Here is a 25,450-nt window from a genome sequence, read left to right as displayed (position 1 = left end):
CTTGAAGCTCTGAAATATATGTAAATAATTATTTATATTCTATTTACTATTATAACATATAAATGTATATGTTTATTCATACTTTAGGATATATTTATAGGTTTATAATTGTGTATAATATTTACATAATATTAGACACACATATTTCCTTAAATTACTTAAAGTCCCATATGAACACATCGATTTAATAACAGGTCATTTTCTCACTATTGTGGACATCTAACACATACATGCACACATATATTAAGTATGAAATATTGACACATCCAACCTCTCTCTGCAATGAGAAATGAAGAGGGAGAAAGCGTTAAGTCTGACAGTTTTAGGTAGGACATTTATATCTCCGTATATAAAACCTGGCAAAACATAGCTGAAAAATCATAGCTACATAGTAAATTCAGTGAGTGAATGAATGAATGGTAAACACATTGTTGTCTTTACTGACACTTTGACCAAATGGTTTAACAGGTCCTTCTCGGGAGACAAGTGTGCATCTTGCAGTGCATGGCCACTGGGAAACAACTCTGGGGTCATCATTTTAAGTAGTAGGTAAACAGCTTAATATAGTTGTATCAATGACCCATAACAGTTACCATAGTCAAATCTGTTTGTATGCAGCTAGTGCTCAGTAAATATTTTTTTTTTATGCAGATGGAAAGATGGGGAGAAAAGGGAGGGTTCTTCCTCTCACATTCTATTTTTTAAAGTATTTGTGTGTGTGTGTGTGTGTGTGTGTGTGTGTGTGTGTATCACATCTAATAAAGAGGAAATATGCTAATTGGCTATCACACTCTCACAAATATGGCATCACCCATAGCCAATAAAGAGGGAATATGCTAATTGATTGTCACACCCTCACAAGATGGAGGTGTCCACAGCCACAAGATGGCGGCATCCAGTCCCCTCAGGCCCACCTCATCCAGCTGGAGTACCTCAATCCGTTCAGCCCTGCAGGGGAAGGCAGTTGGAGGCAATCAGAACAGCAGTGGAGGGCAGTTGAGGACAACCATGCCAGCAGGGGAGCAGTTAGATGTCAATCAGGCCAGCAGGGGAGTGGTCAGGGGGCTATCAGGCAAGCAGGCAGGTGAGTGGAGAGGAAGCCAGCAGTCCCAGATTGTGAGAAGGATGTCCAACTGCCAGTTTAGGACATTCCCCCTAAACTGACAGGCAGATAGCCCCCAAAGGGTCCCAGATTGGAGAGGGTGCAGGCTGGGCTAAGGGACACCCTCCCCTTCACAAATTTCATGCCCCAGGCCTCTGTAATAAATATATGACAAATAGAACAAATCCGTTGTTTTTTATTATAAAGTACAGTCACTCATTTTTACATGCAACATATGAAATATTATGCTATGCAATCTAAACAGTAATCAAAATAGGTTTAACTTGTTAAAGAAATAGTTCTCATAGAACAGAAATATTTAATGGATTGATTGACTTAACTTTGAGCACAATCTAAATTTGTACTGACTTGATGTATCTTTTTCCTTTTTTCATTTCTAAGAACTATGATTATAAAATTATCTCTAAGAAACATCTTGAATTCCCTACACTCTGCTCAGTGTTTTTTTCTACCTTCAATTTGAGAAAAGAAAATTTTCTTATGACAAAGCATATTCACTCAGACCTAGAACTCATCCATTCTTTTCTTAAAGAGTTGGCACAATGTTTCTTTTTTAAAAGTTTTTATTGAATTTATTGGGATGACATTGGTTAATAAAACTATACAGGTTTCACATGTACAACTTCATAATACATCATCTGTATTTTGCATCATGTATCACACCCAAAAGTCTTCTTCCATCACCTTTTATACCCCCCACTTTTCTTTCTATTTTTTCCTATTTTTCCTATTTTATTATTAAATTTATTGGGGTGACATTGGCGAGTAAAATTATACAGGTTTCAGGTATACAATTCTATAATACATTATCTGTATATTATATTGTGTGTTTACCATCCCAACTAAGTCAAGTCTTCTATCACTATTTATCCCCTATACCTTCTTCTGCCTTTCCCTCCTCTAACAATCACTATGAGTCTTTATTTTCTTTGCTTAATCCCTTCACCCTTCTCACCTATCCCCAATGCCCTCTCCTCTAATAGATAAGTCTGTTCTCTGTATCCATGAGTCTATCTACATTTTGTTAGTTTATTTTGATCATTAGGTTCCATAAATAGTGAAATCATATGGTATTTGTCTTTCTCTGACTGACTTGTTTCACTTAGCATAATGCTCTCCAGGTCCCTCCATGCTGTCCCAAATGATAAGATTTCCTTTTTTTATACAGCCAAGTATAAATGTATCACAGCATTTTACCCAGTCATCTACCGATGGGTACTTGGGCTGCTTCAAAATCTTGGCTATTGTAAATAATGCTGCAATGACCATAGGGGTGCATATATTCTTTCCAGTTAGTGTTTCCAGTTTTTTTTAATATATTTCCAGAAGTGGAATTGCTGGATCAAAGGTTGTTTCTCCACACTGCTTTCCATAGTGGCTGCACCAATCCAAATTCCCAGCAGTGCACAAAGGTCCCCTTTTCTCCACATCCTCACCAGTACTTGTTTATTGATTTATCAATGATTAAAGGCCCAGTGCATGGATTTGTGCACTGGTGGGGTCCCTCGGCCTGGCCTGCATCCTCTCACCATCTGGGACCCCTTAGGGGATGTCGGATAGCCAGTTTTGACCCGATGCCCACAGGCCCAATCCAGACAGGAAGGAGCCCGATCCCCACAGGCCCAATCCCCACAGGCCTGATTCCTGCAGGCCCAAACCAGACAGGAGGGGGCCCAAGCCTGTGCATTGAGTGTCTGTCCCCTGGTGGTCAGCGCACGTCATAGTGACTGGTCTACCGGTCATTCAGTTACTTAGGCTTTTATATATAGATAGATAGCCATTCTGACATATGTGAGGTGACATCTCAATGTGGTTTTAACTTGCATTTCTTTGATGATAAAAATGGTTCTTTGTCCATTTTTTAATTATATTGTTTTCTTGGTGTTGAGTTGTATGAGTTCTTATAAGTTTTGGATATTAACCACTTATCAGATGTATCATTGGCAAATATGTTCTCCCATTCAGTGGGTTGACTTTGCATTTTGTTAATGGTTTTCTTTGCTGTGCAAAACTTTTTAGTCTGGTGAAGACCCATTTGTTTATCTTTTGTTGTTATTGTTTCTCTGGCCTGAGGAGGTATATCAGAAAAATATTTTTGCTAACAGCATGGTAAAAATAACATTTCCATTTCACCAAGGAGGACCCAATGTAGCTTTTTTTTTTTTTTTAGCCAAAATTCAGGAGGACCCTCCAGATGTGCAAGGTACATAATATTAACCATTCAACAATCTCAGAGGACCTGTCAACATCTTCATTTTGTTTTGCCCCAAAACATAGGGCATGTGAACTACAAAGGCAGATAAATTCTCACCCTTAGACCTAATTTCCACCTGCTCTGGCCAGAGGACAGATGTGCTTCACTTTAAGCAAATGACACATTGTAAAATAAGAAATGCATTTGAAGTATTAAAGAGGAAATTCTTCCAAGTAAGGTATCCTAAATGTTTCTCAAGGCAAAGTTTCCTGCATTTTCTTGTGTAACTAATCATTGTAGCAGAATAAGACTTGCATAGCTTTTTCCATTAGGAAAAAGAAAAAGAAAAAAAAAAAGGTTAAATAGAAAAGAACGTGGCATGAGAGAATCCCACTGAGAATCTTTTAAAGAATGCTACCAACTCAGCAGGAGTGTGTATATTTAGCCAATTAGTCAGACACTTTTCTTATCTAGGAAGCTACTGGGGTGAATGAATAGGTTGTAGTTTCAGTTAAAAGAAGAACAGAGATGATTTGAAAGAAAAGAATGCTGAGAACAATAGGATTTCTTTAAAGAGCAAATGACAGGAAAAGACAATGCCTAACTAAAGTAAAAGAAAGAAAATTGGAGGGAGAAGGAAAGGGAAAGCTGAAGACCAGAAAGACAACTTCTAGAAAAGAGGAAGAAACTCTTCTATTTCTTTACGTTTCTATATGTGCTCAGTTTCACTAAAAACTACTGTACCCACATGTAAATCCTCCAGTTCTAGAAAAGTATCATTCTCTTGCTACTGAAACTTCACCACACCAAACAGAATATCTTACTTCTAGAGTTACTGATCATTACTAATTGTGTCAGCCCTAACCAGTTTGGCTCAGTGGATGGAGCATCGGCCTGAGGACTGAAGGGTCCCAGGTTCGATTCCAGTCAAGGGCATGTACTTTGGTTGCAGGCACATCCCCAATAGGGGGTTTGCAGGAGGCAGCTGAACAATGTTTCCCTCTCACTGATGTTTCTAACTCTCTATCCTTCTCCCTTCCTCCCTGTAAAAAAATCAATAAAATATATTAAAAAAATAAAAATAAATAATTGTGACAGTTGTAGTTTTTATCAGAGCAAATAGACAAGATTCTCCAAGGCCTCAGAGAAAGCCAAGAGCCTCCAGGCCTGTGAAAGGGAATTATTTTTGGAGAATGAGTCAGCCCATCACAGGAGAAACTCTTGTTAGCTCCGCAGTGACTCAGACATTCCTGGAGAGGCCATTTGCTCTCTCTTGTAGGACATTAAAAATGTACTAAGATGTCTCTAGAGACAAGCATCTATTTTCCCTTTAAGTCTTTACCACTGGGTGATGATATACACTGAGTGGCCTGATTATTATGATCTTTGAACGCATAATAATCAGGCCACTCAGTGTATATCCTATATAATAAAAGGCTAATATGCAAATTGTCCCCTCGACCAGGAGTTCAACCAGCAGGCAGGCCGGCCAACCGCCTATATCCCTTCCCCCTGGCCAGGTTGGCCGGACCCCACCCATGCACGAATTCATGCACCGGGCCTCTAACATAGAAATAGAAATAGAAATAGAAATAGAAATAGAAATAGAAATAGAAATAGAAATAGAAATAGAAATAGAAATAGAAATAGAAATAGAAATAGAAATAGAAATAGAAATAGAAATAATAGAAATATAAGCATATATATGCCCTATCTAATAAAAGCATAACATGCAAATTAACCATTACGCTGCTACACCCGCAAGCCCTGCCCACCAGCCAATTGGGAGCAAGTATGCAAATTAACCCAATCGAGATGCCTGTGGCCACAGAGTAAGCAGGAGGGAGACGTGGCGATGGAGGAAACAAGCTTTCCACACACCCTGGCGGGCCCAGGCCTCCACTCAGGGCTACAAAGTTTCAATATAGAAGATAAACAAATCCCAACAACAATGGCAGCAGCCACGGAGCTGGAGAGAGCAGGAGGCTAGGGTTTCCCCCAGTGATGGAGGAAGCCAAACTTTTGCAGTCCTGGCCTGTCTTGGCCTCCGCTTAAGGCTACAAAGTTTCAATTATAGAAGATAAATAAATCCCAACAGAAATGGCTGCCGCCACAGAGCAAGCAGGAGGTTTGGCTCTGCTCCAGGCTACAAAGTTTCGGTTATAGAAGATAAATAAATCCCAGATCCCAGGGCCTCAGCTTGGGTCACTAGGGGGCGTGGCCAGCCTGCAAACCACCACAGGCCCCTCACCCAGACCGTCCCATACCCCAAGGGAACCCTGATCTGGGACACCCTTCAGGGCAAACCAGCTGACTCCCACCCATGCACCAGGCCTCTATCCTATCTAATAAAAGAGTAATATGCAGATTCACCATCACTCCAACACACAATATGGCTGCCCCCATGTGGTCAAAGATCCTGTACCCTATGTAGACACAATATGGCCACCACAAAATGGCCAGCAGGAAAGGGCAGTTGGGAGGGACCAGGCCTGCAAGGGAGGGCTGTTGATCATAATAATCTGGCCACTCAATGTATATCAGATACCTGATGCCTCGTGGACATCACTTTGTTGTTTAAAATGAACCTCAATTTTGCCGAAACCGGTTTGGCTCAGTGGATAGAGCGTTGGTCTGTGGACTGAAGGGTCCCAGGTTCGATTCCGGTCAAGGGCATGTACATTGGCTGCGGTGGGGGGTGTGCAGGAGGCAGCTGGTTGATGTCTCTCTCTCACCGATGTTTCTAGCTCTCTATCCCTCTCCCTTCCTCTCTGTAAAAAATCAATAAAATATTTTAAAATAATAATAATAAAATAAAATAAAATGAACCTCAATTTTACTACATTGACAATGGAAGGAAGCCCTCTATTCAAAACAAAGAAATTTTTAAGAGTTATTTTCCAAGGTTTAAGATTCCAAGGAATAATATAACCATTCCAAAACCTAGGGATCTTCCACAACATCTCCTTTCCTGTCATTCATTTTAGTCAAACTGTCACCCATCTTTTAGATATGAATTCCTAAATAGTGCCACAACCTTGCCATTTCTCTTCTGGGAATACCACCAGACTGAAATCCTTCAGGGACTTCCCATTGTTGTTCGAATAAAGACAATAATTCCTTAAGTGGCCTACCAAGTCATGCCTGTGTGGCTCCTATTATAAATGCTGCCTCACTTCCCAATGTGCTCCCTCTTCCCTGTCTCCAGGCCCCACTGTCTACCCTTCCCAGAGAATACTTCTGTTGCCCTCTTCCTCTAGTTAATTCCTAAAGAGCTACTAATAAACAAAAATTCAGTGGATGGAATTCTTCATCAATATTTCACTTGCTTTTCTTGGATTGTTTGGGACAAAAATACAACAAAATTCACAGAGCCATCTCAGGAACCAGGTCTGAATTTCCTGCCTTTCATAGTCAGGAAGAAAGATAAGATGAACATAATTAACTGGATAAGAGCAATGATACAAGCATTGGGGGAGAGGGGAGATAGAGTTAGGAAAAGTCCTGGGACCTGTATCCTCTCTTCCCAGGGTGAAGGGGGTGGGATGAGTGGAGAGAGGCGGGGGAGTGAGCAGATCTATGGAATTCTTGTTTCCTATTTATCAATGATGCATTTAAATTTCTCATGAAAGGAAGTACATAAGCACTGAGGTATTATCTGACATTCATGGAAAATGTACTTGGGGGAGGGTCTGAACCCTAAGGGGCAGAGTGATGCCTGCTATGCCCTTATGTAGTCTCTGTCACAATCCTCAGTCGTGCATAAAATATTTCCCCTGCTTTTCAAGTACCTTCCTTTTATATGATTTTGACTCAAAGGCAATGCAACCAGTTTACAAATCAACCAGTGCTCTCAGAATAACATATACTTTTACACGCTCACTCCACTGAAAGATGGGGAAGTCAGTTTCAGAAAGTCCTTTATTCCACATCTTTCAAAACCAAGTAAAGATGTTTGTTTTTCCAAAGGTTGCTTAATGATCATTCTTTTTGACATTGCATGATGGAAAGTCAACAATGTGACATTTGCCATAAGAAAAACAGAAAGATGGGACTGAGAAATACAATAACAAGAGCTGCCACTGCAACAGCCAGTAAGTCTGGGATGATTTTTCTAAGCAATTTGTTTCTTTTAGTCTGGCAAAGGTTTTGGCTTCAGTTCCATGTTCTTTGATTATTATTATGCCTGTCTACTAGTGGAAACTGCAAGTACTCTTTCTGTCTTTCCACCCTGGAAGAGCAGAAAGAGAAATGAGCCAAATCTGCTTTGAACACAGGGTTGGAAGAAAACAATCCCACTATTGACTCAAAAGACCCAGAAGGGCTATTTGCCCAATAGCTTCATGCACTGAAGAGTTACTGAGCCTATGCCACACCTATAGGGTGAAGTCTCTGATGAGAGGTATAGGGCGAAACCCAGAAAGCTATATTGTATGTGCTCTTGGAACTAATCTGTTCAGGGTAAGCCATCAGCTTTATTTCTGATGGAGTTGGGACCTCACCAACCTGCACCACAGAGCACCTCAGCCTCAGGTACTGTAGATGGACAAAACCCTGATCCACTCGGCACTGGTCTTTGGACGACTTCCGTGTGATTAAGTGTAATTAGCTACAGCCCAACAGCTTTTCCTTCCGTTGCCCAAGTTTTAGGGTCAAATTGACATACAACTAGACTCCAAATATTTTATATAGGGTGATTATACATATATTTGTAAGGATGAATTAGACAGCATCTTCCAAAAGGAAATGTCATTCTCATGGTCAACTTGTTTAGCCAAAGAACATACATGCATAACTCATAGACACAGACACCAGTGTGGTGATGACCAGAGGGAAACGGGTGGTGGTGGCTGGATGGAGGTGGGCAAAGAGTGGGTGGACTTGGGAAATCTGTAATAATGTCAACAATAAAAATAGAGTTTAAAAAAATGAAGTGTAGGAAATATGGCTATCTCACTTTAAGAAATTTTATTTTCTAGTGGTATATCTGCTGATGATTTCTCTTGCACAATTAAAATATATAATTTATATTTAAAATATCTTATGTATTAGTCACACCACAGTAATACCCAGAAAAATTTCATGAATACCATGAATGAAACATTTCTAAAATTAGTTTAGACCGTGTATTAGTTTTCTGTAGCTTCATAGTAAATTACTACAAATTTAGCAGCTTAAAACAATGCTTGTTTATTAACCCTCAGTTACTTAGGTCAGAAGTTCATGCACAGAATGACTGGGTTCTCCGCTTAAATTCTCATAAGACTCAAGTCAAGGATTTGGCAGGATCTCAGCACAGGAGAGGTTTGGGGGCTTCTTCCACTTGTGGCAGCATACAGATCCTGTGGTTGTCGGCCTGAGGTCCCAACCTCTTGTTGGTTGTCACCTAGGGTCACTCTCAACTGCAAGAGGTCAGTCTCAGTCCTCATAGTGTGGCTCCCTCCATCTTCAAGGTCAACAACAGAAAATCTCCCTCCCATGGGATCCCTTTCCTGCTTCCGATCTCTGACTTCCTCTTCCTCTGCTCTCTCCACCCAACTGTAAAGGGCTCTTGGGATCAGGTCAGGCCTATGGAGGATCAACTCCTTCCTTCAAGTAAACTCCATCCTGGTCAAGGTCCCAGGGGTGACACAGGGCGTAGACAGCAGCGGATACAGACTTGGGGGCCACAGTAGAATCCGGCCTCCACACAAACGATTGAATCTATTAAGGAGCTCCCAGTCTTGCAGATTGACCTATTGGCTCTTCCTCCTGGGTGTCTGTCTGGAGCACAGTGCCATGGCGAGCGCCGAAGCTGGGGCTCTGTGGTCTGAGGCCTCAGTGCAGCTCAGCTCACTCCCCCCTCGCCCTCCTTTCTCCTTTGCTTGGCTCCAATCCAGCCCAGGGCCATTCACTCAAGGCCACATGGGGGCTAGTGCTCCTCGCTGACATCTTTCCCTTCTCCTGCTACCTCATTTCTAGTTCTATTTCCAGTGCCTTGGATATTACTCATTCTTGTGGATCTTTTGACACCTTTAATTGCTCTTCTCTTCCCACGCCTATTAAGTTTTCTCACCCTTTGATATTGGCATTAGAAACATTTCATATAATTTGCCAGATAATGGTTTGCCACTGCTATTTCTGTAAGTGACATTGCTTTGCCTTTAACCCTGTATTAATGATGCTGCAGCGTGTTAACTTGCATGGGGTTTGGTTATGTTAGACATAAGATTGGAGAGTTCCTTCAATCTAAAGTTTTATTTCTTCTTATGGCTGCGAAGTCCAAGTAGAGACAATTTAATATTGGAAATTTTTTTGCAAAACTCAAAAACTGATTTTATAAACTACTTCATCTTTTGGTACACAAGTAGATTCCGACCATCAACTCTAAGAAAAAGTTAGAACATTTTTTTCCCCAACATTGAAATTCTTTCAAACTCTTCATAAAGCTAGAGTAAAAACTCTATCAGGACTAGGATGACAATTCTTCAAATCTTGGAACATTGCATTTCTAAAGCTTGAATTTATTTCTCACTCATAGGGATAAGTGGAGGAATCTTCACTCTTTCTCTTGGTCCTTACCCCTCGGAGGCACGATTCTTATGCTGGAGAAGCAGAGACAAGATGTAGCTCTGTGACTATGGTAACAGTGAACAAGAGCCACATTTTTCTGTTGCATAAAATCTCCATGTACCTCTTTCACCAAATGTCTGTGACCTCTGAGATCATCAAGATGGGGTTTCTTTCTTTCTTGCTTGCTTTTAACCTAGCTTTACTTCTTTAAAAAAAAAAATTCTTTTTCAATTACAGTTTACATTCAAGATCATTTTCTGTTAGTTTCAAGTATATGCATAGTGATTAAACAATTACATACTTTACAAAGTGATCCCCCTAATATTTTCAGTACCCACCTGGCACCATACATAGTTATAACAATATTATTGACTATACTAGTGGCCCAGTTGCACGAAATTTGTGCACGGGGGTAAGGGGTGTCCCTCAGTCCAGCCTACACCCTCTCCTATCTGGGACCCCTCGGGGATGTCTGACTGCTGGATTGGGACAAAACATGTTCTGTACCCGAAGCTATACTGTGTTCTAGTAAAAAGCCTGCTCAGATTGGCCAGAGTGAGAGAGGCGGTCTATTGAAAAAAGAACTGGTGTTGCCTCGGAAGTGGGGGGTAGTCTTATACAGCGAATATAGGCCTAAACCTATGTTTTAACTGTAAAATTAGGGGGTCGTCTTATACGCCGGAAAATATGAGCATATTACCCTTTTATTAGTATAGATTATCAATGTGGTACTTTCCATCCTATGACTATTTTGTAACTACCAATTTGTACTTCATAACCCTGTCACCTTTTTCACCCAGCCACCACCCCCTCCTCTCTGGCAACCATCAGCCTGATCTCTGTGTCTATGAGTCTGTTTCTATTTTGTGTGTTTGTTTATTTTATTCTTTAGATTCTGCATATAAGCGAAATCCTGTGGTATTTGTCTTTCTCTGAGTGACTTAATATAATACCCTGGAGGTCTATCCTTCCCAGCAGGATTTCGTTTCTACCTATGAACAGAAGGAATGAGTTGTTCATGCTGATTCTCAAGTAACAGCCACTGCTCCAGCACTTAGCCCTCCTTCCCTTTGTCATCTGTCCTCTTCCCACCCACACCACACAGTTTCTGCAAAATGTGGCCCACTTTCCTTAAGACACACTCTGGTGACCCTTGCACCAGGAAGAGGATGCCATTTGTTCTCCACTTTGTTCCAAAACACAACCTAAAATGGGTCTCCTCATTGTCCCTGAACTGGGAAGTGAGAAAAGAAAAAAAAAAAAGGATGGGCCCTAGAGTGAACCTTGAAAACGAGATATTTCTGAGAAACTCCTCATGAATAAACTGAAAAACAAAATGTTTCTCTATCTCCTTCCTGAATTTAACATAGGCATTTCCTGAAGTCCTGTGACCAAAAGTATAAGAGTGCACTAGACTGGCAGTTGACCTAAATTATGTTGAATGAAATGAAAGTCCACTGTCTTCTATTCCCCTCCCCCACCTAACTTCAGCAAGTATAGCGACCGTCTAGTTTCCATGGACATCTTAGATGTATACACAAATGAATTTCAATCACAAAGATCACCTAAACCTGGAAGAAGGGGCTATAGGAGGAAGTCAGAACAATCCTATATAATAAAGAGGGGATATGCAAATTGGCCATCACTCCGTTACAAAGATGGCTGCACCCCCAGCAGAGGCCAAGCTCCCATAAGGAGCCTTAATGAGCAATCAACAGAGACCTGAGGCCACACACTCCCCTGCCCCCATGGGGCTTGACAGGGGACCTCAGGCCAAGCCCCCACCCATCAGGGCTTGATAGGGGACCTCAAGGTGTACTTCCCGTTCTGGTGCTGGGCTAGGGGACCTCAGGCTCTCCCTCTACCCCATCACCAGGCAGGAGGACCTCAGGCTGTGCCCCGCATCAGGTGGGGCTTGACAGGGGACCTCAGGCCAGGGGACCTAAGGCTGCTTCCCCGTGCCTGGCTGGGCTTGACAGGGGACCTCAGGAGTGCCCCCAACCCAGAGGGGCTTGACAGGGGATCTCAGGCCATGTCACCCACCTGGCGGGGCTTGATGGAGGACCTCAAGACATGCCCCCTACCCCGGTCTGGGCTGGAGGACGTCAGGCCATGCCCCCTGTCCTGGTGGTGGGCCAGGGGACCTGAGGCTATGCCCCCTGCCTAGCAGGGCTTGACAAAGGTGGGACTGGCCGGGTCTGGATCTAGCCCAATGTGATTTTGAGGTGCATGTGGATGGACAGGGACTTGACTCTGGGTCCCGTGGTATGCCCTAGACTCTGACAGGAGGAAGGTTTTCATATACATTTTACTAATTTTTTTTCATCTCTGACACTTCTATTATAGAGAAAGGAGGGCAAATAGGAATATTAAATTATTTCCTCTAATTAATCCCCTTTTAATATGCCCGAATTTTGTGCACCAGGTCACTAGTGTGATGTAAAAAGACTTGACCCACCCTTGATGGTTTGAAGAGAATAAAGGAGCCAAGAACCAAAGCATGTGGGCAGCAACAGAGCCTACCCAGAGTGAGCAGAGAGGAACCCAACTCTGCCAACACCCAGATGTTAGCCTGGTTGGACCTGAGTCAGACAGCTGATCTGTAGAACTATAAGAAATACCAGTAAATTTGTACTGATTTAACCAACTGTCTTTGGTTATTTGTTATGGCTGCAATGGAAAACTAATACAGCATCTAACACATCTTTAGTAATCAATTTTTAAGAAGTAATAATATATCTGAATTGATATATCTTAACTGGTGCTGGGAATTTTCCTTTAGGATTTTATAGAATCCTGGACCTAAAATTAATTTATCAGATTAACACTTCACACTACTGATTGCATTGACGATTGCAAAAAAATATATAGACATCTTAATTCTGCATTATGTTCCATAAGAAGGGCAATCTGAATATTTATAACTTATAACCTTTCCTAAATTGACTTCTCCAATGGCCTTGGAGAATAGGGACCCTACAGGTTAAAAGTGCCAGTGTCTATACATTAGCAGATGCCACACAAGAATCTAGGATTCTGTCCTATTCTCCAGAATTCTTTACAATATTTTTAAGAAGTAATAAATGATACAAAACAACAACAACAACAACACTGTTGCTACCTAAGATGAATGCCAAAAATAAAATTTAGTCTAGACTCATACATTCTCCCATCAATTTATAGAACAGATCTTAAATTTTGTGCAATATTTAAACATTGGCATTTGTTCAGGACTGTTTGGTTATTCCCAAAAAAAGCCAGTGGTCATAATTTTGCTATAAATAAGAACATAGACTTTGTAATTGCTCCCCAAGATTCATTCTGGTGGGTTAATGAGGTTCTATTGGCTCTTCCCACCTGTTGCTGCAGTTCCACATATAAGACTCAGGGCTTGGACAGTAAGAGATCAACCAAAGGACTTGTGTGCATGCATATAAGCATAACCAATGGACACTGACAGTAGGGGGGTGGGAGCATGTGCTGAGGGATAGGAGTGGTTGGAGAGAGATCAATGTGGGGGGCAAGGGGCAGGAGACGTGTAATATTTTAAACAATAAAGAATTTAAATTTAAAAAAAAAGAAAAAAGAAAAAGACTTGGGGTTCTTGGTCACCCCTCTTGGTCCCATCTTAGCCCCAGAGCTGTCCGTTCATCTGGGCCTGGGGCAGCCTCTGCCCTTAGGACTCCCAGCTCTGCCACTGCCTTGCACCAAGTAGGGGATCATGGTGAGGCAGGATCCCTTAATGATCCAGGGGGGAAATCCATCCTACTTTTTTACTTAAAGAAATAACTTTGCAGAGACCATGTGCTTTGAAAATACAAACAAGAAACAAAATATAAATAGTATTCATGGGAGGAATCCAGAACAAAAATGAAGCAGAAAGAAAGAAAGAAAGAAAGAAAGAAAGAAAGAAAGAAAGAAAGGAATGAGAGAAGACTGTAGGCTCTTGCATGGGATTTCATATAGCTCTCACCCCACAAAAGAGTACAGAACAGTCTAGGAGACCAAGAGCTGTTGTTAAAGAGAAACCTAGGTCTTTTGTTTATTCATTCCACAAATATTTATGGGTGCTATGAAGTTCCAGACCACTATCAGAAGGAGAACATGAGTTTTACTATATTACGTTGTAAACTCTCTCAATGGCAGTGACATTTCCAGAACCATGAGTCAGTCGGCTGGGACAGTCCACCTGAAACCTTACTGCGCACACACCTGAGGCCTCGCCACAGGCAGATTCCCATGTGCCCGGGACCCCACATCTGTAAGGGCTCTGAGAAGATGTCGAAGTTGCTGCCCCAAGGACCACACTAAATACCAAGAGCTCCCACCCAGAACTCGAGGCCTGTTTAAGACACCTCACTTTACCACTGTTCACCTGAAAATATTTTATAAAATCCTGGAGGGGAAAAAAAAATATCTTCCCCTGTCACCACTGTACAGCTCTATTATACAAGGCAATAATATTTACTGATGATGACCTTTGTAAGTCATAAAAAACTGACAGGCAAAATTAAAGGACAAGGTATATTCTCGTTTTTGTGTGGGGGAAAAGACATATGGTTGAGGTCACAATCTGGAAACACATTGCATGTATTCATCAAAACAGAGCGGCACAAAATGTCAGCAACTTTGGAGCCCTTACACTGACTAAGCAAGCAGGTGTTTTGTCAGCAGGATTTGGAAACAGACAAGTTAGACCAGGCATAATAGTGTTAGAGTAGATAGCTAGAGATTAAAAAAAAAAAAAGAAGAAGAAGAAGCAAAGGGAATCAGACATTATTAAACATAATCAACTAGGGGTCATAGGCCTGCTTCACTAGGAAGCTACAACGTCACACACTCCCCAGGGGACCACAGGCCCATGGCCAAGGATTACTCCTGGGAGGGAGAGAACAGCAAAGGGGAAATTCCTCTGCTGGGCACATTCCCAGTAGAAGCCAAAATGGTCGGGGGAGGGGGGGGTTCTACTATGAGTCATTCGCAGTGGGAGCTAAGACAGCAGCCTTACAGGCCTGGCAGGCTACCTGGGGAAAGGACCGGACTGGGTAAGGAACACAGGACCCTGGAAGGTCCAGCAGGAGGACCCAGGGCCAACCCGCAAAAGCTTGGGAAGTGGATTCTCTTGAAGAAGAGCCTGGTCCTTCCCAACCCGGAGATAACACAAGCCAGGCTTCACAGAAAGCTCTCTCCAGCTCCTGCTCTCTCGCCCAGGGACATGAGCGTGCCTCATTTGTGTGTCTGTTCCCCATAGTGAAAGATCAGGCAGAGGCCAAAAACCAGGACTGCAGGCTTTATCAGAGGAGAAGGAGACCTGCCGGGCTGTCTCGCAAGGGGAGAGCAGCACCATGTGCAGAGGTGAACACGCCTCCTGAGGGGAGGAATGGGGGCTTCGTGTACTAGGCACTCACTGATTAAGGTACACAGTTAGTCACTCAGGTCCTTAAGGACAAGGGCTTAGGGTATTTGGCAGGTGCTGATTGGTGGTTCAATGTACAGTCCATATAAGGTGCCTGGTTAGGTGCTCAGGTATGTCCAGGCCGCAGGTGCAGGTTACATCATACTCCGCCCACCAGCTGGGGAAAGGCAGGATCTATCCCAGAGTAGCCATGTGGTCCTTCCAGCCTTATGGGTGGAGGGGAGAGAAGGGGACAGGCAGAGGGCACAGGCCTGGGCACAGCCAGCCAGAGCGCAGCTGGAAACACAGACTAAGCTGGGTGGCGGTGACAAAAGCCAGCTGGGTGGTGACACAAACTGGCCTGCACTGAGCACAGGGTGCAAAACATCTGGGCACCGGCCCTGTTTCTGGGCCTGATGAAGACAAGGCGGAACTTTTCCACAGGGATATGGAGCTGAACCCTCCCGGGACAGCCCTTGTGTCTACGTCACCTTTAATAAACCTTACTACATCACAGCCTCCCACCGCTGGGTGCCTGCAACGCTTCCCTCATGACTCCGTGTCAGACCACCATTCCCACTGGCAACAGTGGGATTCCAAGCCAGCTTTCCGTGGAGGAGAGCTCTGCAGCCGGGGCAGCGGGAGGGGCCTCCAGTGACAAGGCAGGGCCCGGTGTGCACAAATACACCAGGCCCTTAGGAGCCCACCGGACAATAAAGCTCCGGGAGAGGCAGGTTTTACTACTGCCTTTTATAATACAAAGCCCGGGGCCTGACGGCTCCCAGGTGCACACTTCAGGTTCATGCTCCTCGCCCCCCTTCCTACTTTATAGGAAGTGATCGTACCTTTTACTCACAGAGCTGGGAGGGACGTCCTTCACCGTACCAACCACAGGCATTTCCGTCATTAAAGCCTGATTGTAACATCTCCCCTAAGAACAAGCGGTGGGCGCTGTGCCGGCTTCATAAAAGTTCCATTAGTCCTCGGAGCAACGTCTGCATGGCCGAAATCTAAACCCCACTCTCACAGTGGAACCATCACTGACCTTAAAGGACAGCATGGCTGTGACCTTTCACACAGAAACACATTGGTAACTGGACTAAAGGTGTAATAAGAAAAGGATTAAAATGATGGCTATGAGTCAATCATTTCTGATAGATGGGTACTTATTCCATAAGCTAAGAAGTTAAGTAGAGTAATGAGATTACGTTATGTCATTACAGATTTGCAGAATGTTTCTTTTAACACCCTCACTCCAGTGTATAATTTTAAGTAGTTAATTATCTTTCACGTGAAAGCCTTACTATTTCCTGCTAGATTAAATGAAGTATAGTATATGCAGAAGGTATTCTCTTCTTACCTAACATAAATGCACAGTATGGACATGCTAGTATTTTCAAGGAGAAAAAAAAAATTGCCATTTTATGCAGATGATAATGTAATATTCAAACAGTAAAATAATTCCCTCATTTATTACAATAGCTGTAATTATAATAACTGTATCGTCATTAATAGGCATATAATGGCAGTACAGCTATTAACACTAAGATATAAAATCAATTTAATCAGAACTTTTGTTATCAAAAAGTTATTAAGATTCCTTTTATGTATCATTTTAATTGCCCCCCAAGCATTCTAAATAGCTGAGCCAATTAATAAAGAGCCAGACATCATAAGAAAAACCTTATTTTCCACCAAAGCTAACACAGAATTTGTGTAACATTTATTAGACTCTTAACATTTTTTAAAATGTAGATGTCTGTTAACATAATTAAATTTTACATTTTTCTTAATCCTCACCCAAGGATATTTTTCCATTGATTTTTTTAGAGAGAGTGGAAGAGAGAAGTAAAGACAGAGAGAAACATCGATGTGAGAGAAACACATCGATTGGTTGCCTCCTGCACAAGCCCTGACCAGGGTGACAGCTGTATTCTATTTTGTTAGTTTATTGGTTCATTCCGTTCTACAAATAAGTGAAATCATATGCTACTTGTCTTTCTCTGGCTGCTTATTTCACTTAGCATCATACTCTCCAGGTCCATCCACGCTGTCCCAAATGGTAAGATTTCCCTCTTTCATACAGCCAAGCAGTATCCCATTATGGACATCAAGCATGTCAAACTTTGGCCCACAGACCACATGCAGCTCACAACAAATATGTGTGCGGCCCAGCCAATATAACACTATGTAAGAAACATTTTAATAAACATTTTGTAACTTAATTTCTACAATAGCCTGTCATACATAATTATTAACAATCAACTACAAAGTTCACTAATGACTGATTACTAAAATCGTGTTGCATTAATTTCTCTTACACACCTTACTCACAGGGAGTACCATTTTTCTCCACGAATACCAGCAGCAAATATTTTAGCAGCTGATTGCCACATCATTAGTCTTGGACTGACTTGTCTGGTGCGCACAATAGGAAATATTTCATTTTTAGAGAACAAAAAAAATAGGTTTATTTGTGTATGCTTATTAATTTGTGCAGTTATTCAGTATCTGGTAAGTTAATGTTCAAGAAAAAATAATAATTTTTATTAAAATGTTCCATTATTTTATGTTAACAATTACTCATTTATTTCAGCCCTTTGTAGTCAGCATGTCTCTATCAAAATAAACCTACATTTCTATGAAAATTGAAGCTTTTGTTTTCTTGCAGCCCACATAAAATTAAACCTTGTTTATTTGGCCCATGTTAGCCTTTGAGTTTGACATGCTTGGTATCTATGCACAACAGCATTTTATCCACTCATCTACTGAAGAGCCCTTGGGCTGCTTCAAAATCTTGGCTATTGTAAATAACTAGAGGCCCGCTGCATGAAGATTAGTGTGACAGGCCTTCCTTCCCCAGGTTGCCGGCACTGGTTTTCCTCCAGTGAAGGACCCAGGCCTTCACCTCAGCAGCAGCAGAGAAGCCAAGCCTCTTAAGTCTTCAGTCATCTTCACTCAGGCTAGAGATTTCATTCTTCGCTCCGTGTCTGCATATGCAAATTAACCCACCATCTTTGATGAGTTAATTTGCATACCCACTCCTGATTGGCTGGTGGGTGTTGCAGATGTATAGTCAATTTACATATGTCTCTTTTATTAGTGTAGATCAGTGGTCGGCAAACTCATTAGTCAACAGAGCCAAATATCAACAGTACAATGATTAAAATTTCTTTTGAGAGCCAAATTTTTTTAACTTAAACTTCTTCTAATGCCACTCCTTCAAAATAGACTTGTCCTGGCCAGGTATTTTGTGGAAGAGCAACACTCAAGGGGCCAAAGAGCCGCATTTGGTTCACGAGCCGCAGTTTGCCAACCATGGGTATAGATGATGCAATGACCCAGGGCATATATTCTTTCCAATTAGTGTTTCAGGTTTCTTAGGCAGTTTCATTTTTAATTTTTTTAGTTAACTTCATACTGCTTTCACAGTGGCTACACCAATCTGCATTTCTACCAACAGTGCATGAGGGTCCACTTTTCTCCACATCCTCCCCAGCATTTGTTGTTTGTTGATTTATTGATGATAGCCATTCTGGCAGGTATGAGGTCATATCTCATTGTGGTTTTAATTTGCATTCTCTGATGATTGGTGATGTTGAGCATATTTTCATGTGTCTATTGACCACCTATCTGTCCTCTTTGGAGAAGTATCTTTTCAGGTCTTTTGACCATTTTTTAATTGTTAGTTTTCTTGGTGTTGAGTTGTATGATTTCTTTATAAATTTAGGATATTAACCCCTTATCTGATGTATCATTCGCTAATATGTTCTCCCAATTGCCTTTTCATTTTGTTGATGTTTTACTTTGCTATGCAAAAGCTCTTTAGTTTGAAGTAGTCCCATTGTTTATTTTTGGTGGGTTGTTTTGTTTTTTTTCCATTTTCAGAGGAGAGATATCAGAAGTATTCCTATTAGAAATGTCCAAGATTTTACTGCCTATGTTTTCTCCCACTATTTTTATGGCTTCAGGTCTACATTTAAGTCTTTTTTCCATTTTGAGTTATTGTTATGCATGGTGAAACAAGTTAGTTTAGTTTCTTTTTTTTTTCTTTTTACGTGTATCTAATTTTCCCTATATCATTTATTGAATCTACCCTATTATATGTTTTTGCCTCCTTTGTCAAATAATAATCAACCATAAAGGCGTGGGTTTATTTCTAGGCTCTTTATTCTATTCCATTGATCTAGTATATGCCTGTTTTTATACCAGTACCTTGGGGGCTATCTTATATCCCTGGTGAAATACTTTAAATCTTAGTAAAACCCTACATAATAACTGCCACTTTTAATGAAAAAGGATTTTAATCAACAACGTATCAGATCATACTAGAAAGCATTAAAATTTTATAGTCAATATATATATATACTTAAAATTGAAAATAAAAATAATTTAACAAAGAATGATAAAACTAATATTTATAGAAGATTTTCTATGTACCAAAAACTACCTGCTAAAATGTGGTAGTTATAGAACTTGAACATAAGTTGCTATGACTCTAAAATTTATGTACTTAGCCAATATGCTATGCTGCCTCAATATATGTGATTCTAACATAATCTTCAATTCTCAAACAAAACTAAGAGAAATATCACTTGATTTTCAATTTAAAAGATAACAGAAGTTTGGCTCTGGATGACAAATTAGTCGGCCAGGTTTGCTTCTTATCTTTGTTGATACCTCACTGAAATGAAAGTTAAATAGGTAAATAGAAGTGACCCTAAATAGCGGAGATAATGGGAGAGTGGTTTGTTAACGAATAGTGATTTCAACACATTTATGGAAGACAGAAGTAGAGAGGAGCCCTAATTGCTTTGGCTCAGTAGATAGAGCGTTGGCCTGTGGACTGAAAGGTCCCAGGTTCGATTCTGATCAAGGACATGTACCTTGGTTGTGGACCCATCCCCAGTAGGAGGCATGCAGGAGGCAGCTGATCAGTGTTTCTCTCTTATTGATGTTTCTAACTCTCTGTCCCTCTCCCTTCCGCTCTGTAAAAAATCAATAAAATATATATTTTTTAAATCAATAAAATATGTTTTTTTATTTGAAAAACAAAGTAGAGGGGAAAGGATTGACATACGGGACCATGGAGAAAGCTATGTCCTACAATCTACCATTAAGGGGCTGCCGAAGAGGTGTAGGCTAGTTTCTCTGACAAACTTCAGATTCCAACTATGATTTAAGTAAGAGAAAGACATGAGGGTGAAAATAGATGTTAATATAGGTCAACTGCACCAGCTGCCACCATTACCACCCTTACTCCTCCAATAGTGCCCACAGAGGACAAGCACTGAAATGTCTACTCAGGCCAAAGCATGACAGCTCTTCTCTAAGGCATATGAATGAAGTGTTGGAAAATGCAGGGATTCTCATGTGTGAATTTCTGCCTTCAGAGAAAAGCCCTTTTTATCCAGGAATATGGTAGAACTCTCGACTTAACCACTTTTTATCCACTCATAGAAAAGCAAAGATTCACAGCAATTAATCCTTTCTTTTCTCTACACAGAATCTCTAGACAGAATTTCTACTCGAAGGAAAGATAGAGATTTTGAGAAAATCCTAAATATATAGTAGCAAAGAAATGGTATGTTGATCATTAATTATGTGAGAAAAATAATCACCATGAAAGAGATATCAGTAATATAAATTTTTTAAAAAAATGACCCCAGAGGAAATAAATTCAGGGAACAACATGGAAATTAAAAGTGAATACTCTAAATAATAAAGTTAAAAATATTAAGTGAGATATCATTACCTCCATAAGACAGGGTAAAAAGATCATATGTAAAAAAAAAATAGTTTAAAGAAAAGTCTTAAAACTTAAATATGGAATTTCCAAAATAAAAATGCAAAGAGGAACTTTAAAAAACAAAGTCAAGTAAAAAGGAAATATACTATTATGTAAAAGAAAAAGACAAAATTACCAAGAAGAACATAAGAGAAAGGATGAAACCAGCCAACAAATTCAATATTCAACTAAAAGGAGTCCTAGGGGGAAAAAGTGGAAGAGAAGAAATAATATGAAAGAATTTCCCTTAGTGAAAGGAGAGTTGAATTTCCAGGCTACAAAGGCCCAAAGTGGCCTGCTCAATAATTTTAAAATGTTGAGGCCCAAACTTATTATCATCAAATTTCAAAACACCAAGAACTTCAAAGTCCAGGAAGCACTCAAAGTCGCAAACAAGATGAATCCAAAGAGGCCCACACCAAGACACATTATAATTAAAAATGCAAAAGGTTAAAGACAAAGAGAGAATCTTAATTTTTTTTTTAAGTGCTAATATTTTAGAAAATACTGAGAAAGTAAACTTTACCTGGGTATAAAATCTTTTTTATATAAATTTATTTCTAAAACTATGGCAGTACTGCCTGACCGGTGTGGTTCAGTAGTGGTGCATCAACCTATGAACCAGGAGGTCATGATTAAATTCTCAGGTTGCAGGCTGGATCCCCAGGAGTGGGTATGCAGGAGATAGTGATCAATGATTCTCTTTCATCATTGATGTTTCTATTTCTCTCTCTTCCTCACTGAACTAAATAAAAATATATTTTAAAATAAAAAAATAATAATAAGGAATTGACAAGCATGAAGAGGGTGAGCAAGATGGTAACTATCTGGGGAAGCCCCTAACAGGAACTGTAGCTTTTAAGAGAGATGACTTCTCCCCATGGCAACTTTTCCCAGAGTCACTCAGGAGTCAAATATGTCAATTCCATGTCCTCCCCACTGCCCAGTCTCACACAGGGCTTCCCATCCACAACACCTAGCACAAAGTCTGAGGAAGTGCCAAGACTGGTTTGGCTCAATGGATAGAGCATCGGCTTGGGGACTGAAGGGACCCGGGTTCAATTCCGGGCAAGGGCATGTACCTTGGTTGCGGGTATATCCCCAGTAGGGGGTGTGCAAGAGGCAGCTGATCGATGACTATCTCTCATCGATGTTTCTAGCTCTCTATCTCTCTCCCTTCCTCTCTGTACAAAATCAATAAAATATATTTTATTAAAAAAAAAGTCTGAGGAAGGGAAAGGAGCAGGGTGGGCAGGGTTGGGAGCAAGGTGAAGCAATGTAGAGAACAAATGGATTTGGAGGAACAATATCCATCTAATTCTCTAAAGAAAGAAAACCAGGAGTTTGTATTTTAAAATATCAATTGAGATTCTAACTTAAGGAATTAATACACTTATAAAAAAAATAATGTATTCTGTTCAATGTCCCTATCATTATAGTTCATAGGGACAAAGGAACACAGTGGATCACTGCACCAAAGAGTGTTTACTAAAAATGCGGGGGAAATGAGCATCTGTGGTGTTGACCTTGAGACAGGCCATTGTGTGATGGGAAGCATAAAGATGCAGCTAGAAAACTGGGCATCATGGAACCCCCAAAGGGCATTTGTTACCATGACTACTTTAATATGAAATGAGGTACATCGTTTTTCATTTGGAAAGCATGACAACAACAAACCAAATATCATCATTTCCTAAGTCTTAAAAATTCATTTCAAACTTTTCTGATAAACTACAGCCCACCCTGTCACAGAACATTTATTCCTATCATTACTTGATATTTTCTTATTTATTTCCTGTTCACTGCTGCCACCGGAAATGCTAGTGTCTCAATAGCAATAACAGGAAATACGTCTGTCTTTGTGTCTTCTAAGTGGACACTCAATGAATGTTGGTTAAATAAATTAATATCAAAATGGGTTCATTTTCTGAGACACTACTTGGTAGAAGGCTAACTTGATGCAAAGTAAATAATTTCAGAACAGTAATCTCACCCTTGACATCACTCAAGGATTTCAACACCTGGAGAGATGAGAAAACAAATGAAGCTTCTCCCAGGAAGCCTTCCACAATCAATTAAAAGTGCTAACCCTGCTGAATCTCTGGAGAGTGTATATATATATTTTTTTTTAATATATTTTATTGGGAGGTTTTTTTGTTTGTTTTTTTACAGAGAAGAAGGGAGAGAGGAGAGAGATAGTGAGAAACATCAATCAGCTGCCTCCTGCACACCCCCCACTGGGGATGTGCCCGAAACCAAGGTACATGCCCTTGACCGGAATCAAACCCAGGACCTTCCAGTCCTCAGGCCGACACTCTATCCACTGAGCCAAACCGGTTTTGGCTCTGGAGTATATTGACATGTCTTTCAGATATTTTAGCAATTTTTTTTACACACCACGTATTCCTCACTATCACATTAACAGATTCCTTGAAGGCATAGGACTAATTTCATGTGTTTTGTACCTCATGGGAATACAATAAGTACTTTTTAAATCAGTGAGATTGAGATATACTAGAATCCTCATAACACAAGAGCATCTTTACATAATGCCACCTTTGACATCTTTTCCACATCTTCTACATAATTCTGGAAGCAAACACATGCCTGAATTGCCCTGTCCAATTGAGCTAATGCCATTTACACCATCATAAATGGGAGAAGGAAAAGACTTTAAACAATTCAAATGTGCTCTTCAAGCATTTGTCACATTATTTATATGTATGGGAGTGAGTGAAGATTTTAGGCTGACAATTTTTTCTAAAAATTAGAACTTCCTTGATTAGGTTGGATTTATTTCAAGGAAAAATGGCATGGCTTTTTGGATGGTTCGAAACAAAGAAAAATCAATTCGATTTTTCTAGAATCTAAAAGGATGCATTAAAAAAAATGATTTTCATGTCATACAGTCACAGAGTCTGAGAAGATTTTTCAAGCACTGGTCTCAATAGACGTCAAACATTGGAATCAATTATTATAGGGATCCAAAAAAGAAAAAAAAAAAAAAGATGCAGGTAGCTGCAATGGAAATTCAGAAAAGCAATCTACCTGTGGTTTCCATGAAAACCCAAGCCGGCAGAGTTCCTAGAAGCTGGATGGATGAAAGGGCCAGAAATGCAAAGTATAGTGGATTTGGCAGGTTCAGTTGCCAAAGCGAGCCCCAGCCCACACCCCTTTGTACACCCATATACTTTGGCACAGTTTGCCATCTGGGCTCAGAGGGACTCTTGAGAAGAGAGTCGTGATGGAGAGACAATAGAAACAGTCAGTCCGGACTGCACTTAGCTAGAGCAAGGCCATGAGCCTCTGCTTTCTTGTTGTAAAGATTCCTTCAATACCGAAGTCACAGAGTGAAAAAAAAAGATGAATCATCTACAAGTGGATGTTTTTATTATTATTAAACAAGCATAAACATGGTTATGTAAGCCAGAGCGTGTTCAGGGTTGTAAAGATCCACATGCTCCTTCTTCCCAAAACCCATGTGTGCATCCTCTTTCTATATATCTATGGCTTTATTTTATTTTTTTAAAATATATTTTATTGATTTTTTACAGAGAGGAAGGGAGAGAGATAGAGAGCTAGAAACGTCGATGAGAGAGAAACATCGACTGGGGATGTGCCCGCAACCAATGTATATACATGCCCTTGACCAGAATCGAACCCGGGACCTTTCAGTCCGCAGACCGACGCTCTACCACTGAGCCAAACCGGTTTCGGCCTATGGCATTATTTTAAATGCAAGTAATAGTGGCAGCTCGTGAGGCCATCAGACCAGTCTAGGACCATTTTCCAGGTGAAGATATGCATACGACGACTAAGAGGTTTGGATCAGGAAGAATCAAGAGAGCATCTGCTCTCTGCCAGGCATTGGGAATAAGACATAGTGAATAAGACATGGCTGCCATGCCCCAGTGGGATGAACAAATAAACCTGGTGTGTCTCCTGCCTGGGAAACTAAATGTGGGGAAAAGCACTAGATGGGAAAAGACATCGCGGAGAACTGTATGAGAAGAAATACTAAGAGCTGAGTCACCAGCTATGTCATGGGCACTGTGCCAATGCAAAATATACCTCACTGCCCACTCTGCCTCGGCCCCCACCACTGGGCTTCATCCAGAAGGTCGTCCAGAAGGACACCCAGTCTAAGTATGCTGAGCGTTAGATGAAGTTTAGTCCAGTTTACACGCGGCAAACTGAAGCTAGGTGTGGAAGGAAATAACCAAGCTATGATGGTGGCTTCAAGATTTATCCAGTCCAGTCTGATTCTAAACTCATGTTCTTTCCACTATTTCATACTGTGCTCCCCAAAACACACAGGACAGCTGACCTGGCTTCAAGGGTTTTGTCACCCATTAAAGGGAGTAAGATGGGCCCTAGCCAGTTTGGCTCAGTGGGTAG

Source organism: Pipistrellus hanaki (assembly GCF_964339955.1).
Source record: "Pipistrellus hanaki genome assembly, chromosome: 17".
NCBI lineage: Eukaryota > Metazoa > Chordata > Mammalia > Chiroptera > Vespertilionidae > Pipistrellus > Pipistrellus hanaki.
Note: the sequence above shows the minus strand (reverse complement) of the source record.